The sequence below is a fragment of the Leptonychotes weddellii genome, chromosome 5 (assembly GCF_054177405.1).
Source record: "Leptonychotes weddellii isolate Sample4059 chromosome 5, ASM5417740v2, whole genome shotgun sequence".
Lineage (NCBI taxonomy): Eukaryota > Metazoa > Chordata > Mammalia > Carnivora > Phocidae > Leptonychotes > Leptonychotes weddellii.
This window is the reverse complement of record NC_138373.1, coordinates 60,644,440-60,664,831: the sequence shown is the minus strand read 5'-3', so window position 1 is coordinate 60,664,831 and position 20,392 is coordinate 60,644,440. Positions and strand designations below refer to the sequence as shown.

Here is a 20,392-nt window from a genome sequence, read left to right as displayed (position 1 = left end):
GGCTTAAAGATATAAATCATTAATTTATTAATTTTTCCTTATATTTATATCAGTTTTTGGTTTGGAATGTGTGTTAATGTATTATTTGCTGTCAACATCTCAATTGATAATTACACCTTTTGTCAGAATAATATGACTTTCTTCCTAATTTTTGCTATGTGCTTTGTTTTAGCTGACATGAATATTCCTACCTTAGTTTATATTTCCCTATATGTCTTTATACTTACTATATTGTTTTTTCTTTGTCATGTGTTTTAGATATTTCCTAAAAGTAGAGTATAGCTAGATTTCATTTTTTAACCTAGTGAGAACCTTTGTCTTTTAAGGATATTTTAACTCCTTTATATTTATTGTCAAAATTGATCTAATTGGTTTTACTACATTGCTCTTGTTTGAAGCTTTCTGTTTTAAATTCTTTTTTGTTTCTGTTGTGTTTTGGACTTTTTGCTATTTGATTTAAAGTTTATCTTTGTTTAATTTGGTTTTGATTTTTTGAATTTGTTGGAACATTCCCAGTTATTTACTAGTCAGCTTTCTAAGATGTCCCTGTCATTACTTTATCAGGTAACACAGGGCATGGCACTTACATTCTCATTAATGTTTGCTTAGTGAAAGACTCATTGCTTTGAGTCTCTGATAGGCTAATAGCCTATCTTGAACACTCCTCGTCATGTGATGACCTCAAGTGGGTACCAGCTCCATTCCCTTTCTATAATAATGGAGCTTGTATATGGGGCTTTCCCATTTTTTTTTCACATTATACTTAAAGACTATTTAAGGAAGTAGGGTCTTAGATAGCACTCAGTCTTGTCTTGGAAACAGTGTGGAAGGAAGAAGCCTGTAGCGGTTGCTAGCGGTGATATCTTTAAGAAAACAGTGATAAGTGATGTTGCAAAGTTATTTTTAGAGATGGAAGTCTTGTCTTTCATATATATATATATATATTTTCACATATATATATATATTTAACAGATAATTACGTGGCTGGACTACGAAGATGTAGGGAGTGAGGTGAAGCTGAGAACAGCCTCTCTGGGATTGCGGGTTATGGTGAAGTTCTTGCCAAGAGACTCATCTTAGTGTGGTATGTGGAAAGCATAAGGGCTGAGGAGGCAGGAAAGCCTTTTTTTCCAGCTTTGGTTTTCTGTTTTTCTTTGTGACCGTGGCAAAACACTCGACATTTCTGTGAAATGAGGAAGATGACTCTCTGAGATACTTTCTAACTTTAAAATTCCATGCCTGACCAGGGCACCAAGGATAGCAAAGAAGTTTCCATTTGACAGCATTTTTATTTTTAATTTCATTAAGCAAAGAAGTCAGCTTAATTTCATCTTGCAGAGTCAAGAGGAATAAATCACTTATCTTACTATTTTGAGTGCAGAGAGTTAGAAGAAGGGATCATATATGACTTGTGTATTTATGCTCTGACCTAATATTAGGTAAGTGACACATGCTATGCTGGAGATCCCAATTATAACACCTTGAAGTAGTCTGTCATAGAATGACTCAGAGGAATGTGAAATCACTACTTTTCCCTGAGAAAATGTAGAAACATATTTATCTAAACTCCCAGAAGGTGATTCTAGGACGTGTGCTTGTCTTGAGATTGAGGATGCTGGGAGGTAGGCCCACTGTGTGATAATAATCAGACATCAGACTAAAGGTCACACTGAAGGTCTTTTACTGATGAGCTCCTGAGTGGTCAGAAGGCTGCTAGCACTGAATTCATGTTTCACAACATCAGCAAGAGGATGCTGCCCAAGCTGGCTTTTTGTCATAAGCTGAGCTGGACATGGTCACAGGTAGGGTGGGCAGATAGAATTTTGAAATAATGAACATGTCACAATTGTGAGAGAGCGAGGAAACAAGGCTGACTGAATAAAATCTATACAGCAGTCAAAGGTGACTCTTTTTGAAGAAAGGTTTTGTTCTGGCTCGATTCTGGAGGATGAGCCACCAACAAAGGCTTCATCCAGGGCAGCATGGAAAAGATCATGCAGCAGACATTGGTTGCTTCTCTTCTCTGTAGTCATCACTTTGAGGAGTTTTATTTCCCTCTCTACCAAGAGCTTCTAGGGAAAAAAGAGAATTGTTTAATTTCAGAAATGCATTTTGTTCTAGTAAATAAAGACATGTCTTGAATAAATCCAAGTGAAATTCAAAATAAGTTAGAAGCTTGGATAAAAAAATCCAGGTGATAGGCTTTTATGAAGTGCCATTGTATGGTAGGCCCACCCAGGGATGCGGAGATCAACGTTCAGTGGCCTCTGTCCTCAAGAATTTAACTTGAATAAGGCAGACAGATAAATGGCTAATACTTTTTTTTCTTAGTAGAGGAAGACCCTTGTTACTGATAGTAACAGCCTGAATTCTAGACTCTTCTGTGGGACACGGGATTCCTCTTTTCTTCAGCCTATACATAGAGGGATACTGTATGTCATTATCATGCAGAAGGTTATTCACCTTCTACTGGACTACTCGGGTAGAGAGTTGCAGAACACAGCTTCTTCGCAAAGGAATTGATGTCATGACCATGGGCTTGCAAGGTTAAATTGCTAATACTATGTTTTGTTAAGTTTTTATAGAGCATCTACTCTATGCTAGATGTTGAAACTACAAGGTAAGATAGAATCCCTTTTTTCAAGACATTTATAGTCCAGAAGGAGAGGAGTAAATGGATAAGTAGAGCCCAGGGTACATGGAGACATACAGGAGGGAATAAATCAGAATGCATAGGAGAGAATAATGCAGAAAACTTTGCATGTGTTCTAATAGAACTAAACAGTCTCAAAGAACCTGTTTCTTCAATGGTTGTAGTGAGCTGTGCTTAAAGTTCTGTTTTTTTCCAAGAGTTATACATTTCTGATGTTAAGGATAATAATAACAGCCAAGAATTTGACAATGTTTTACTCTTTGTCAGGCACAGTTCTAGTGTTTTACGTATAACCAGTTAAGTAATCCTTACAGTCATCCTATAAGGTAGGTATTAGTATTAACTTAGAATCTGAGGCACAGAGCAGTTGAGTAACTTGACTGATACAATTAGCATGTAGTAGATCTGGGCCTTGTTTCCAAAGTTGATGTTCTTAACTACTGTGTGAAGTTAAGCTGTCTAAAATTAAGAGAGTTGACTACTGGGGGAACCATTGTACATTTTTGTAGGTCCAGCAGCTTAATATTAATGAGTCCACAGCTGAGCATCTAGGAGGAAAAAAAACTATCAATACATGTGCTTCTTATTTTCTAGAAATAAAGCTGTATATTATTATAATTATTATTGGAATTGCCCTGTAGCAGCTACAAATTATAACTAGAATATTTTATTTGAAATTATAGGAAGATACCTCTTGATCAAATACTGTTCCCCATTAATTTACAGAAAGGGGCTTTCTTGAATTTTGAATATATCTAAAGAGATTGCACAGCCTCCCATAATCACTGAATCCCACAGCTCCTTGAGGTGGGGATTTCCTACTAAACCCAGTGTCTCTTGGACAAGGAAGAGGCTACTTTCTCTCTCGCTCATCCGTTGAAATGTCGGTCTTTTTTTTTTTTACAGCAGTGGAGGCCTTTAATTTATAAGCTGGATTTGTAAATTGAAGGGGCCCAGGCTGGTTGGGTCTGTGGTGCATGTGGCTTACCTCCATGCCTTAACCACAGGAGGCCCACTATTTGCTGCACTGAGGGAGTTAATAAGAGCTTTTGTGACCTGGTTTGCCCACAGTTTATGGGCGCAAATCTAGATGAACTGAAGGAAAAAAGAATGGGATGAAAAAGTCAAAGTTATGGTTGTAAACTAGAAGGAAAGTTAGAATTTTAAAACCAGCATCAATATGGCACAGACAAGAATTAGAAGCTGGGAAGAGCCTAGGAGGAAGGGTTTTTAATTAGAGCAGCATTCGAGACATTTGAGATTGTTATGATGATTTTAAATAGGCAACCCTTTGGCTTTAAAAAGAATCAAGGACTTGACTTTTTGTCTGGTTTTTTAAATGTAAACACATAGAAAATTTAAAGGGAAAAGGTAATCTTTTTATGTAAAACTGTTTTGATTTATGGCTTCCTGGACTTTGAAAGACTCCTTGCCCCTTGATTAAATACATTGAGTTGTTCTAAAACTTAATAAATATATTTTTTTGTGCACCAGCAAGTATTTTTAATATAGCAATTAGGAATATCATTAGGAAGATTATTGAGAGCAGTATGTAACGTAAAACTTAAATGGTATTACTAAAGAAAATGAGGTTTCAGACATCGTTTGGATACATTAAAAATAGAAGTAAACTTTTCATGTACTGCTGAAATAACTATAGGAATGAATTATTAAGATAAGATTTTGTGTAAAGATGTTTTCTATTTTGCTTTTTAAAAAATTTATTTATAGAAGGAATACGTAAGTACTTCGTTAAAAAAAAAAGCATTACACATGAAAGTTCCCTTTGACCACCACTCTCCCATCCTCCCAGAGGTCATCATTTTATCATTTATTCATCCAAAAGGTTTTTTTGAATATTTATATGGATATGTTTGTATGCATAGAACAGAAATTTATGTTTTGCATAAATTTTAAAAAAACAACCCATGGAATATATTGTTTGCTTGTTCATTTTAAATATGGCCTTCTGTCGTGTTTTGTTTTTAATTCTTCAATAATGTTACTAACCACAGCTGACATTTATTGAGTAGTTACTATGCGCTAGACAAGATATTTAGCATTTTTTATATAATTTAGCTTAATAATCTTTATAATAAGCTTTAGAGGTGAGTAAAAATAGTTGGTTTTATATGAATACATTTTCACCTTTATTATACCTCACATTTACATTAAATTACTAATGCCAGTAGTTTAATCATTCTTTAATAAGACTTCAAAAATAAACATGTGGGATGATTTGTAAAAGTTGGTAAGAATATAACTTTTAGCTCTGTTAGTTTTGTTACTCTTGTGCAATCAGCCTTTCACTACTAAGTCCCCGGAGTGGGTGTCTCTGCTAAGCTAGAAGGCCAGGAATGTGAGGGGGACTCCTGCTCACCTTTTAGGAATGAAGAGGTAATTTGTGTTGTATTTGACTTATTCTAAATGAAGAACAGACAACCCCAGACATTCCTCTCTAGTTAATGGTTTTAAAAGTCCTTGCCTGTGATGATGTCCTTATTTGGGGGAACAGTTACAGGTTACAAGACCTAGGTGGAAAGAGGTTTGTTTTTGGAAGATGCTTCTCCCTGTGCCCTTTAGTCATTCTGGTATGAGGAAACAGAGAAAGGCTGTTGCAGTAGGAGCTCGGAGGATTTTTTTTAATGGGAATTGGTAGAAAGGGAGTGATAGTGAGTGGATTGAGAGGAAAAAAAGGTTGTGTTTATTATGTATTCCCTGATTTTGGAGTTTGGAGGAAGATATATTCAGAATTTCATGACAAAATAAAGCACTTTTAATGAATGAGAGCTTTTTAGAAAGGTTTAAATCTCAGCTCTGCTGCTTAACTAGCTGGGTGATCTAGAAAAAGCCTCTTTATGCTGTTTCAATCAAATGATAATATCCACTTTATAAAGTTGGAGGGTTGAAATTATATAAAATGTTTTGTACATTGGGAAGTACTGTACAAATGTGCAAATATTAGGTGATATTCTTACTATTTTTATTATAATAACTCTTGTCAAGGCTGTCTACAGTTTGCCTCTTAACTATTCCTTCTGTACTGAAGATTTAACCTCCTTATGCTTCTCTCCTTTATTACTTGCAAGAGAGTACTGTATTAGGGCTCTCTTATTTTCGAAATAGAAGAAGAGGACTTATTGCTGAATCATTTAACAAATATCAAAGGCCTAATATGTATCAGTCAGTATTTCTTTAGGCCCAGTTTAACAACTGAAAAGATCATTGACAGTAACTCTCAAGGAGAGGAGATATGTTGAAGGTCCCAATGATCACCATTTCGTTGTCATTATACATTTGTGTTCGTAGACATTTTTGTTCTTTTGTCTTCAAGATAAAAGTAAGCAAATATAAATTAACGTCTGTGTACTTAAAAAAGTGTAATAAATTCGGTTGTAGTGTGACATTGTTTGAAAAAACCATCAAATTATCTTGCTGTGGTTTCTTTTTGGTTATAATAGTTAAATTATTTGGAGATCCCAAATAACATTCAATGGGGATATGAGGTGTTTATGTTTATCAGAACAAGACGTGGGTGAACGATGGTTAAGAGGTGCTAAAGGTAAGCTCTCGTTTCCAGATGGGGAGGTAGCTGCACTGAGTTTCCATTTGGTGCCCTTCCGGGTCCCCATTTTGTGTGAAAGTCCACTCAGACGTCTGCTTTCTGACTCAGAATTTGTTTATTATTTTGCTCCCTGTCATTCCCCTAATGCTTCTCCTAACATAAAGGTTATAGCAACTCAGAGTCCATAGAAAGAACAAGCACCTTTAGCTTATTGAACAGTTATCAAATTGCCTCTCTAAGAGCCAGAAATTAGGTATCAGTTGTTTAAGGCAACTAGGAAGTCTGCAATTTAAATCTCATTTGGCATTTGACTGATGTGCCAATTATTATACAAAAACACTACTGATATAGGCTATTTCTTGAAGAAGATACGTGTACTTTGGAGGAGGCACTTTGCTGGAAAAAAAAATCCTTTGGTTTTATTGTTCCTCTTCTGGATAGTTCTAAAAAGCTAACCCTTTTGACTTTTACTGGTGGTTTGCTTTGTCATCTCTGTTTACTTTCATTTATTTCTTAACCTACTCTTTGTGGCAAGCCACCTCTATCCTGAAGTTATACCAATGAAAAAACTTAAATCTTATTTCAGAGTGATCTATGAAATTCCGTTCCATATTTTAAGCTTAGCTCATTGAAATATCACTTTTTTCTTTCTTTATTTTGCTGCCCCACCCATGCCCTCACTGTCTGAGGATCACGGATAGTGTTTTGGGTTTTTGTTTGTTTTGTTTTGTTTTTAATTAATCTCTTTTAAACTCACCTGTTTATAGAAACTGAGCATTTCCCCTTTTCTGAAAGGCAGTTGTGGTAAGAGTAGCTTGTTTTCTTGAGATCCCAAGCCAGGGGTCTCTAGAGGAGTCTAGGATCTGCACATTTGCTTTTTCAAATTAGAAGCAAGAAATATTTTAATTTGCCTTGACTCCAACTAAACTGTTTTTTAATAGAGTTCAAAATTAGTTGACTTCTCTGAGCTTCTGGTTTATAATGCCGAAGAACTTCTACATAGAGTAGATAAAGGATGGAGTAAGAATTTCTGATTCAGTTGCGTATTATTTATTGTGGAAAGAATGTTTTCCCTACAGACTGACTAGGAACAAGATGTTTAAACATAAGCCAGGGTGGAGACCTGTTTGTTTGGTCAGCTTCAGAAGAGCCACGTTTCCCTACTTGTGATGCATGCGCCAACTATTCTGTCCCCCCCCCGCCTGATTCTTCACGTTTCTTTGGAATTTTTACTTAAGGCTCTGTTGGATAAGGCGGTGATACAGTACATACGTGGCAATTAGAAAGGCTAAAGGCGGTTTTCTGGAGCAACATGATTTTATCATGTCATGAATTTTGGCTGGGCTGTGAGTGTGTGTGTGTGTGTGTGTGTGTTTATATAAAATGGCTTCTTTCCTTTTTCCCAGTCCCCCTCTGCTGTTGGTCTGTGTATTCACATAGCTGGATGGCTGCAGGACTCCATTTATCACAGGCAGTAGGAGGGGGTGTGGAGATATGAAAGGGTTACTGTTCACATTTCCTGTGTAATTCCCTCTGATCTTACTGAGCTGTAATTTCTTTCTTGATGTTAAACATTCCCAGGCTCCTATAACCTTCTAGCCTGCTTGCTCTGGCCAAGTTTGTCCCAGGTGATCATGTTGGCGAACCTCCTGTTTTTAAAGGCTAGAAATCTCTCCTTCCTTCGTGAGATAGGCCACATGCTCATTCCTTTGCAATCCCAGAAGAAATCCCTGTGATTTAATACAAGAACAGAGCATAACCTACTAGTTTTAAAAATCAAATTTAGCAGCCAAGTTTGTTGTCCAGTTAACTGTGTAGATTTTAAAATCTCCTGATTCCTGGTTTAGTGAATTTCTAGTTAAATGAAAGCCTATTCATCTATTAAAGATTGCATTCTTCCTTCTAACAACACACTTGAAAAATGGGTTCTGATTCTAAAAGAGTAAAATTTGACTCTACCATGTTACTTTCAGCTTGCTTAAGTGCTAGATCATTTTAAGTTGCCTCAGATGCAAAGCTGCTTGACTGAAACTGCCACATTTCTGCTTCAGTTCAGTTCAGAAGATTGTGGTTGAGCATAGGGAGGCTACTGGTGGTTGTAATTTTCTCCTTTTTCTCTGGTTTTAAAAGTATATAGCAGCTCATTTTTATTCCACAATTTTTTAAATATACATTTTTGTGGTTGGCAAAAGGTTTTCTATTTTTGCCTTTCCCCTTCAGTTTTAGAAGAAAATGCTATGCTCCTGTGAAGCCTAAGAATATGTCAGCAGCTGCTGGTGAATTGATAGGGGCAGGGGCTCCCAGGGCCAGCACTGCCCCCATTGTTAGGTAAGGAGTGTTTCTTTAGACGCGGCTCTGCGTCAGTTTGCTTGTGTTGCTTATAGCACATCTCTGTGTCTCATTCAACAACTTGGGAACCTTAGGGTTTGGGGACAGACAGAAATGGAACAATGTCTCTTTGTAGGAGTTTCTAAGATAATTTAAGCTTGCTGGTGTTTAGGCCAAAGTAAACTATTTGCATTGCTTAAAACAGTGAGATAAAATACTCTTTATGCACCTTAACCATGTGTAGTACGGTTTTACACGGAGGTGGATAGATGAATTTTTAGATTCTGTTTGTATCTGCCTGCGAGAGCCAACATGGACGGTTGATATTTCTCATTCACCTTTAGTTCCCCTAAGCCTTAAACAGAGCCTGCCATGCAGTAGGCTTTCAATAATGGTTTGTTGAATGAGTGAATTAGACTGCCAGATTACTTTTGTAGATTCTTGATTGTTCTGTATGTGCATGATTATGTATATGCCTGGTAATGTTTCACTTACCCTTTCTCTTAGTCTCTAATGATAGATCTTGTTCAAAGTCCTTTGTTATTAAACAGTTAATTCTCTCAAAGCATTCTCTGCCCAACTCCATGAAAGTGTTGTATACCTGGTTGGCCTAACCATGCCACTGCTGTGTCATAGAAAACAATGAGATTTAGTCATAAGTTACTTAAATTATAGTCTATTAGCATTTCCTAAAACTGATAAGCCCATTCACTATTCTCATAGTGGAAAAACACTCACATTTTCTCCCAAGGAATATCTATTTCTAAGACCATAATAAAGCACTGAATAGTAATGTCAGTCATCAGCAAATACTTACTAAATAAGATGTGCCACCTAAAGTCTTTTAGACTTTTCAATGAATAGGATACATACACTAGTCAAGTTAAACAGCAACTTACGGTACATTAAATGTGGGTATGTGCTAAGCGAGCGGCCTGAACAAGAACCATGTAGCTTAGTGGAAGGAGAAATCATTTTGACTTGAACTAGAGAGTGGTGAGAGATTTCACAGAGGAAGTGTGAGTTCAGTATTAGTCAAATAGTTGGATTTTAGATATTAAAGAGTGAGCCTACTTTACATTTATAAATACCAGTCATAGTTTTCAAAAGAATATATTCCTCTTAAGATCTGAAAGTGACACTTCACCTCTTAAGATCTGAAACCACACTTCCTTTCCCAACAGCAGTGAAGAAACAAAAACAAAAAGCTTAAGGATAGGATGGAGCCTTTTCTCCATTGGTGATTTATTAATTCGTTATTTTTTAGTGAAGTGCAATTTCAGAATAGCTTCCACAGAGGACATACAACTCTGTTAGTTACCTTAAGGATCCACTTCAGTAAGAAGTCCTCGCAAATTAAAATTTCAGTGGGAAGACAGCATATATATTGAAAAGTTATCATTCATGATTATACTTTGGTAGTAAAGGCTCCATCCAGTCTCAGTGGCAAGTTTAACAGACTTCACTGCTGATGTGTACCTTGATTTGAAGTCTTGCATATAAGGAGATAGATCCAAATTCACTGTTTTTTTTGTTGTTGTTGCATAGATATAGTAGCTGCAGTAACTATATAAAAATAGAACCTCACAGAAATTTTTTATTAACCTCTTAAAGATTCTTATACAAGAAAGCAATTACTGTGATAATATCCCAAACAAATCCAGTTTCTTGGTTTTGTGAAGCAAATTAAAATATGGCTAGAATTTATATTGAGACCCTTTGTATTTACTCGTTATTATTCACTATTAAAAGCAAACACTTTAGTGCATTTAATTTTAGAGCCAAACTTCTATCTCTAGTTTTATTCTTTTATTGCATAAACAGTCAAAGGAGAAACAATACAACAAAGAAATGAAACCAGCTTTCTCTAACATAGTAAAGATAGAATCTTAAGACAGTCTTACTGTTTAGTCTTTCGGCCCGTAGCATATTTTTGTGACCGTATGCATATTTCTGCATATCCTTTGTTCAACTCTTGCTGCCAGTATGCTGATGAAGGGAAACTTTAACCAGTGCTTATTTCCCACACTGTATTTTTGCCTCAGTCTTTAAAGATATCACTAGGTGATCCAGGATTAAAGAGTTTGGTGGTCAGCTAATTGTATGAAAGGTGGGAGCATCTCAGTGAATATTGATATTTTATTTAAGCCAGTATTTCCCAAATGTATTTGACTTTGGAAATGCCCACTGCTTGCCTGCCTCTCTGCTTGCCTTCCTTCCCTCCCTCCTTCCTTCCTTTTAGCTTCCTTGTTTTCTTTTCTTTTTTAAGAATACTTATTAAAATTTCCTGTAGAACAAGTTTCAGGAATCATTACTATAAAGTTTATACACACACAGACACACACACACACACACACGCACTATTTAGGTCTGTTCCTTATGTCCATTTTTCTCTTAATCTCCACCTTTTCTAGGGCGTAGGATGCTATATAGAAGGAAAAAGAATAATGTTTAAGTCTTGCTAGCTATTCTGATATTGTGTGTAGTGGGAAAGAGGCTCCTTTATAAAACAAGATTTGAGATTGGTGTGAGGATTTCAAGAGGTCTTACTCTCTACGTTTTGTATCGCTCTGAACAAGCAGGAGTTGACCAAGCATAACAGAAGTTATGGCTAGCCCCTTTGGGAGGAGGAGTAGGGTGGATTGGAGGGAAAATGGGGCTTACACTTTTTATTAAACATATTTCTGTTTTGTTTGAATTTTTTCATTAGTGTAAATTTCTTTTGTAAAAATTTTAAAGTCCTTAAAAAGGAATGAAGTAAAAGACCTTACTAGATGAGAGAAACTCTACTTTGTAAAAGAATTGCTTACTCTAAGCTTTTGTAAGTAGTAGCCTCTTTGGTGCTTTCAAACTCACTTTGTTTAAAAAAAATACCAAAAATTGTAAGCCATTTTTTTTCAGAAACAAGATTATATGAAGTAAGGTAGATCTGATAGATAAAATTAATATACCTTGCCCTTGCTACCCCTGTTTCTTGTACATCAATTGTTGCTATAATTCACTGTGCCATCATTCTCTATTTTTGTGCTAAGTGAGGGACTGTGTCTTATTTGTCTCTGTATCTTTAGCACCTAACTCTGCATCATGCCTAATACCTAAGTAAGCATTTGATAAGTGTGGATGTGGGTGTGTGTTGGGGGAGACTTAATTTCATAATTATTCCTAGGAGAATGCATTAGTGATTGTCACTTTCAGATCTTAAGAGGAATATATTCTTTTGAAAACATCTTTAAGATATACTCTATTTTGTTGTTGTATTATATCTGTCTTCCCTCAGAAAGAATTTAAGATGGTATTCATTAGTACACATAATATAAAATAAAGTTTTAAATAAATGAGTAAAATAACAAAACTGGAGGGCTTTGTTACTTCCCAAATTCGAAATTTAATATCCAGTGACAAAAACCAAGACATATCATTGGCATAATGATGAACATGCAGATCAATAGAGTGGAATTGAGAGTCCAAGAATAAACCCTTACATATTTGGTCCATTGTCTTTTTTTTTTTTTTTTAAACAAAGCTGCTAAAGACTATTCAATAAACAAAGGGTCATCTTCATTAAAATTACAAACTTTAGTGCCTCAAAAGGCACTGTAAAAAAACTGAAAAGACAAGCCACAGAGAAAATATTTACAAATCATGTCTGATAAAGAACGGTATCCAGAATATATAAAGAACTTCAACAGATGAATGATGAGAAGACAAACAACCCAATTAAAAAACAAGCAAAAGAACTGAACAGGCATGTAATCAAAAAAGACTTAAATGACTTATAAGCACCTGAAAATGTGCTCATCATCATTAGTTATTAGGAAAAGGCACATTAGAAACACAGTGAGATACTACTCCATACCCACTGTGAGGCCTGTTGTCAAAAAGACACATAATATTTCCTGTCTAGGATGTGGGGAAATAGGAACTCCCATACCTTGTTGGTGGGAATATAGAATGGTTCACCCACCTTGGAAGACAGTTTGACCATTTCTTTAAAAATTAAACCAACTTAACATATGCATTAGTCAGGTTTCTGAGGAATACTCAATAGGATGTGTCTATGTATAGGAGAGATTTATTTTAAGGAATTAGCTCATATAATTGTGGAGGTTTGGTGGGTCAAAATGTGATAGGGGAGGTTGACAGGCTGGGGACTCAGGAAGTAGTTGCACTTTGAGTCCAAACCTAGTCCACTGGAAAACTAGGAAGAGCTGATGTTGCAGATGAAGTCTGAAGGCAGTCTTCTGGGGAATTTCCTCTTGCTTTGAGGGGTTAGCCTTTTGTTCTATTCAGGCCTTCCACTAATTGGATGCCACCCACCCACATAATGAGGCCAATCTGCTTTACTCAAAGTCCACCAATTTAAATGTGAATTTCATGCAAAAACACTCTTCTAGTATAATGTTTGACCAAATATCTGGGCATTGTGCTCAATCAAATTGACACATAAAATTAACCATCACACCATAAAACCCAGCAATTCTACTCTCAGAATCTACCCAAGAGAAATGAAAACATATATCCACACAAAGACTTGTTTGCAATTGTTCATAGTACCTTTATTCATAATAGACAAAAATGAGAAACAGTTCAAATGTCCATCAACTAGTAAATGGATAAACAAAACATTAGAATACTCTTCAGCAATTGAAAAAATGAAAATACTGACATATGCTATAACATGGATGAACCTCAAAAATATTATGCTAAGTGAAAGATGCCAAATTCAAAAGACTAAAAATTGTATGATTCCACTTGTATGAAATATCTAGATAGAGCCAATCAGAGGAGTTTTGGGGGTGGCAGCAGGGATTACTGCATATGGACTTAAGGAGATATTGAGGAGTGAAGGAAATGTTTTGAAATTGGATTGTGGTGATGATTACACACCTCTGTAAATTGACTAAAACATTGAACTGTACACTTATAACAGGTGAATTTTATGGTATGTAAATTGTACCTCAGTATTGTAAAAATAAGAGAGGTGATAAAAATGGGACAGATGGACCAAGGTCAGGACACACAATATATCTCATAAAAGCCCCCATATTTCCTTGCGGTCATAAATTTTGCTCTAAATTTTCTAAAGAGACCATTCTAAGATGAGATGTTTTTACTAGTATTCACAAGATCAAAATTTATCAGCATCTTAGGAGAAACCTCATAATTATAATTCAAAGAAAAATGTGTCCTTTTATTCACAGTGCAGCATATTCAGCTCTGCCCTCAACAGCATCCTTGTGGTAAGTAACTGAAGACTTCTCTAGAACTGTTTCTTAAACCTCCCTTCAATTCAGTCTAGTGGCTTAACATCAAAGACACTTCACTAAATACAGTAATGCTGGGTGAATAGGAAGGAGAGTGGTAAAAGGACAAAGCCAAGAATGCTGCTCTTTGATGGTATGTCTTAGTCCAGACATGCAGTTTTAGAATAATGAATGGGTGTACCAAGTAGATATGCAGCAGTTCCACAGAAGCTTTTTTGTAAAAACTGAGTGATAGTTAAGTTTAGCATTTTACCCCCTAGCAAGTACCTGGAGTGTAGTTATTCTCAGTTACAGGTTAGATATGGAGCCATTTGCTTTAATAGCTACATTGGGAGTGCGGTTGGCATCCTTTCAGGAATGTTGGGGAGCCCGAGGAGGAAAAGTATCAGAATAAAGTGTCTACTGTCTATGAATAGAGGTAGTCTGAAGAAATATGTGCTGATGGGTTATGATTCTCCCTGAGAAATCATTTTGGCTGTTCTCCAGTGCTTAGGCCAAGGGATCATTCAGGCTCTGAAGACAGTATAACATGGCCATAGATACTAAACTTGGAATAGTGTGGTTTTCATTATAAATTTTCAAAAGTGATACATGTGTGTTGTAAAGCATTTCTAACAATTCAATTCATATATGAAGTATAGACTATATAGAATAAAAAACTAAAGTCTCCTTTCTTTTCCCTGTCCCCTTCTTATTTTCCTGTTAATGTATATTTAAATTATTTCCAGTTTTTAGCTGTTATAATGCTGTGGTAAACATACTGGCACGGGGCACTCCTCCATTTAAATAAGATTTGAGTGCACACACATACACAATTACACAATTACATATACGTCTGCATATGTGTCTATACGTGTGTGTTTATATGTATATATTTTTACTTTAGTAACAGCTATTACCTGTTCTGTACTTCATAATTTATTTTTTATACACTGGTATTTCTATATTTTATATTTTAAAATCACTGCTTTAGTCTGCTGTCAGTGTTCAATTTTATATTTGTAATTCTGGTCTTGCTCTAATCATGAGAAAGTATCTAAATAACCATTTGTTAAATTAACTAAAGGACAACCTGAGCATGAATTTTTTGGCTTGATTATATATGTACAGTAGTTTATTTAGTAAGAAGAAAGTGTTAATTGCAGTAGCTTAGTTGAAGTTTATGTTTGGAAAATTGTTTGTTTTATAATAACCCTGAGAATGTTGGCTTTTTTTTATCTTTAAGGAATAATTTTACCTTGTAATTAACTTTGCACATTACTTCTGAATAACATCTAGGTTTAGGCTTTTGCTTCCAGTTGGGTTGTAGAAGGTGGTGACAGGCTATTGTGGCCCCTGTAACAACTTAAATAAATTACAAAAATCATTGTTGTGATGATCTGTTATTACATAATCAATTGTCCCAACACTTAGTGATTTAAAACAACAGTTGTTTTATAGAGCTTATGATTCTGTGGATTGGCAATTAAGGCAGATCTCAGCTGGGTGATTTTTCTGTTCCATGTTGCATTGAATGAGATCACTAGATAGTGTTTAGCTGGTGGGTGAATTGCTTTAGAGGATGCAAGATATCTTTACACGTATATATGGGGCCTGGGCAGAGGTGGAATTCTGGCTTCACATGACCTTTCTAAAAGCATAGTAGTCTTAGAGTAATCAGACTTCTAACATTTGAGACATTTCAAAACAGAGGTAAACTGATTAGATTGAAGAGATCATCTCCTCACTCTACCTGTCTAATAGAGGAAAAGATGGGTCCTCACTGGGAAAAAATAATATCCACTATAGTTTTAAGTTTGTCACATTCACAGTATTAAGAATACACTAAAAAGTTACATGAGATGTGAAAAGTAAAAATCAGTCCAACGAAGAAGAAAAAAATAGATGTAGATCCATCAATGACACTAAAAATAGGAGTTAATCAAACAAGGATTTTATCACTTATAAATATATTAAAGGAAATAAAGGAAGTGGTTAAAAATGGAGCAAAAGACAAAGAATAGCAACAAAGTTGAGATCTATAAAAAAAATAAATACTCTAGAGCTGAAAAATACAATATCTGAAGTTAAGATTTGAGTTTAATAGTTAAGTAAGCACAACAAAAAATAAACAACTAGAATTAGTAAACTCAAAGACAGTTCCATGGGAAAATGTACAAGCTAAAGCCCAGGGGAAAAAAAAGAATGGAAAGAACAATATAGGATAAGAGATACACGGACCGAATCATTTCATCTAATATACATATAATTGGAGTCCCAGGAGGAGAGAAGAGCAAAAACAATATTTGAAAAGATAATGACCAAAGATTTTCCAGACTGATGAAAGATAACAATCCACAGAGTCAAGAAGTACAGAAACTTTGTGAACCCCGAGCAAGATTAATATAAAGAAAACCACACATAGGTACAACATAATGAAACTTGAAGAAACCAGATTGAAAATCTTAAAATAACCCAAGGAAAGAAACCACAGTAACTTCAAAGGAGCAACGATAAGATTTATGGGAGACTGTTCTACAGAAATTTTTAAAATTAGAACACAGTGGAATGACATCTTTAAAGTTTAAGTGCAGAAAGGAAAAATATTGCCAACCTAAAACTTTATGCACAGTAAAAATATTTTTTAAATGAAGGCAAAATAAAGATATTTTTAGACAAAAGGTGGGAGACTTTATCACAGGTAGCACCACCATAGTACAATAATGCTAAAGGAAGTTATTCAGTCTAAAGAAAAATGATCCCAGTTGGGACCATAGAACTTTAGGGAAAAAATGAAAAGCATAAATATGTGAGTAAATATAAAAGATTTTTGCCTATTTAAAGCAATAATAACAATCAATGTCTTTCAGGCTTAAAACATATGTAGAAATAAAATACAATAGAACAAAGGGCAGATAGGTGTAAATGGAGTAAAACCAATATTTTTGTCTTGTATAGGAAGTGGTAAAAGTCAAGTGTAGTAATTCAAGGAAGTATTTGTAATGTCTAGGATAACTGCTTAAAAAGAGTACAAAGGTGTTTGAACAAAAAGCTAACAGAAACAATCCTAAAATTTATATACAACCACAAAGGCCCAGAAGAGTGAAAGCAGTCTTGAAAAAGAAAAGCAAAGCTGAAGGTATCACAATTCCAGACTTCAAGTTAAATTACAAAGGTGTTATCAAAACAGTATGGTAATGGCACAAAAATAAATATATAGATAAATGGAACAGAATAGAAAACCCAGAAATAAACCCACAACTATATGGTCAGTCTTTAACAAAGCAGGAAAGAATATCCAATGGGAAAAAGATAATTTATTCAACAAATAGTGTTCAGAAAACTCGTCAGCTACATGCGAAAGAATGAAACTAGACCATTTTCTTACACCATAAACAAAAATAAATTCAAAATAGATTAAAGACCTAAAAATGAGACCTGAAACCATAAAATCCTAGAAGACAGCACAGGCAGTAATGTCTCCATTGGCCATGGAACATCTTTCAGGTATGTCTTCTAAAGCAAGGGAAATAAAAACAAAGATTAACTATTGGGACTATGTCAAAATAAAAGGCTTCTGCACAGTGAAGGAAACAATAAAACTAAAAGGCAACCCACTGAGTGAGAAAAGATATTCACAAATGACATAACTGATAAATAGTATCCAAAATATATAAAGGACTTATACAACTCAACACCCAAAAAACAAATAATCTAGTTAAAAAATGGGCAGAAGACATGAACAGACATTTCTCCAAAGAAGACATCCAGATGGCCAAGATGCTCAACGTAACTCATTATAAAATGCACATCAGAACTACCATGAGATATTAACTCACACCTGCCATAATGACTAAAATCAAAAACCCAAGAAATAACGCATGTTGGCAAGGATGTGTAGAAAAAGGAACCCTCGTGCACTGTTGGCAAGAATGCGAACTGGTGCAGCCACTGCAGAAAACTATATTGTATACCTGAATCTAATATAACACTATATGTTAACTATATTGGAATTTAAAAAAAAAGCTAAGATAAAATGCAATAAGGAAAATTTATTAATTAAAAGAAAAGATTAGGTGGAATGAATAGAAAACTAATAATAAGAAGGTGTTTTAAATATCAGTAGCTGATTACATGTAAATAGGTTTAGTCCTCCAACCAAAGCCAAAAAGTTTTGAACTACATTTAAAAAAAGACTCAACTGTATTAACTATATTTAGTTTGCACAAGGCATATATTGCATAAAAGAATATGTGAAGAAAAAGTACCTTGCACAATAATAAAAGAAATCCAATATAGTAATATCAGACAAAGTAGACCTTAAGGCAAGAAGTATTATGAAAGGCAAAGGAAGAATTTTATGCTGATAAAAGGGTCAATTCAATAGGAAAACAGAACACTTTTAAATTTATAGATTCCTAACAATACAAGTCCAAAATATGTAAAGCTAAAATTGACAGGACAAAGAGGAAAAATAGTGATTTCACCATCATATTTGGAGAATTTAACAACCTTCTTTGAACCACTGCTAGAATAAGCAGACTTTTAAAATCAGTAAGGTTATAAAATATTTAAGAATACTATTAACCAACTTGACCAATTACTGTTTATAGAACATTATTTTCAACCACTGCAGAATACACATCCTGTTGAAATGTACAAGGAACTTTTACCAAATGAGCCAAAAAAGCACATGTCAACAAATTTAAAAGGATTAAAATCATATATGTTCCATAGTGGAATTAAACTAGAAATAAGGATTTTTTAAAAAAAATCCTCAATTTGTTTGGCAAATAAGCAGACACATTTAAATAATCCACTGGTCAAAGAAATACAAGCACAGTTAGTATCTAAACTGTGAGAAACAGTTAAAGTGGTGCTTCAAATTCTATAGCTTTAAATGCATATGTTTAAAAGGTTGAAAGCCAGTGATCTAATTTTTCGCTTTGAAAACCTAGAAAAAGAAATGCAATTACATTCAATAAACTGGAATGAAGGAAATAACAAAGTAAGAAGGCATTCTATAGAGAAGACTAACAAAGATAAATAAGGTCAAAGTTGTTTCTTTGGAAAGATTAATAAATAAACCCCTACTAAGAAAAAAAGAGAAAGCTCGAATTAACAATATAGGTATAAAGAGGAAACATTACTAGAGATCCAAGAAATATCTAAGGGATAAAAAATACTGTGAACAACATTATGTCAATACATGTGACAACTTATATGAAATGGACAAATTCCTTGAAAAATACAACTCACCAAAATGACACAAAAAAGTAAAAATTCTGAATAGTGCTATATCTTTTGAAGTCATTGACTCTAATTAGAAATCTCCGCATCTCTAATAGTGTTCTTCAACTGAATTAGGTCTCAGTATTAGGTCTTTGTTGAATGTTTTTAGAAAATTTTAAACTTCACGGTAGCTGACAGTCCTACACTAAACTCACTTTCCATATAATTTCCTTCAGATTGATTTCCATTTTTTTAGTTTACATACCTTTTGTTGGAGTTTGAGGAGGCCAGTTAATTACACCATCTATTCCTTTTTCCAACTTCTGAACCCCTTGAGAAGTACACATAGTTTAGAATAAAAATGTCAACTTTATCTGTGGGGAAGCTGGGTAAAAGAGTGTGCTTAGATCTCTGTGGAGAGCTTTGCGCAGTGGCAGTATCGTAGCCAATGAGGTTTATCCGAGGCGCGATTATTGCTAGATCTCTGTGGAGTCTTCCTACATATTCAAATTGGATTGACTTAACTTGCCCTGTTGTGTTTACTATATGAATGAGAAGAGAATGTGTGTGGGTTTGGGCTGGCAAGTTCTAAGAGAGAGTGAGAGACTGGTGACATATGTGGCCCATCTTTTGCCCTATCTCACCAAACAGATAAAGCAGAGAGAAAGAGAACAAGAGTGGTGTTTTGTCACCTATCATCCTGGGTGAAGCCCTACTATTACTGTGTTCTTTTTTATTTTATTTTATTTTATTAATCACCATACATTACAGCATTAGTTTTTGATGTAGTGTTCCATGATTCATTGTTTGCATATAAAACCCAGTGCTCCATTCAGTACATGCCCTCTTTAATACCCATCACCAGGGCTAACCCATCCCCCCGCCCGCCTCCCCTCTAGAACCCTCAGTTTGTTTCTCAGAGTCCATAGTCTCTCATGGTTCGTCTCCCCCTCGATTTCCTCCCCCTTCATTTTCCCCTTCCTGCTATCTTCTTTTTTCTTTTTAAACATATAATGTATTATTTGTTTCAGAGGTACAGGTCTGTGATTCAACAGTCTTACACAATTCACAGCACTCACCATAGCACATACCCTCCCCAATGTCTATCACCCAGCCACCCCATCCCTCCCACCCCCCACCACTCCAGCAACCCTCAGTTTGTTTCCTGAGATTAAGAATTCCTCATATCAGTGAGAGCATATGATACATGTCTTTCTCTGATTGACTTATTTCGCTCAGCATAATACCCTCCAGTTCCATCCACATCGTTGCAAATGGCAAGATTTCATTCCTTTTGATGGCTGCATAATATTCGCTTGTATATATACACCACATCTTCTTTATCCATTCATCTGTCGATGGAAATCTTGG

General features: G+C 35.1%; 1 protein-coding gene and 1 pseudogene across 15 annotated transcripts in view; both read left to right on the top strand.

Moving 5' to 3' along the window:
* Positions 1-20,392, top strand: part of ZNF438 (zinc finger protein 438) — a 178,253-nt gene that overhangs the window by 58,316 nt on the left and 99,545 nt on the right. For 3 of the 15 annotated variants that reach the window (XM_031017387.2, XM_031017388.2, XM_081820813.1), the window contains one exon: positions 13,748-13,786. The exons of the other annotated variants lie outside the window; for them this stretch is intronic. The gene's annotated coding sequence lies outside the window, so the exon portion shown is untranslated. The remainder of the gene's footprint in view (positions 1-13,747; positions 13,787-20,392) is intronic. 15 annotated transcript variants of the gene reach the window in all.
* Positions 19,441-19,503, top strand: LOC115936702 (U4 spliceosomal RNA; annotated as a pseudogene).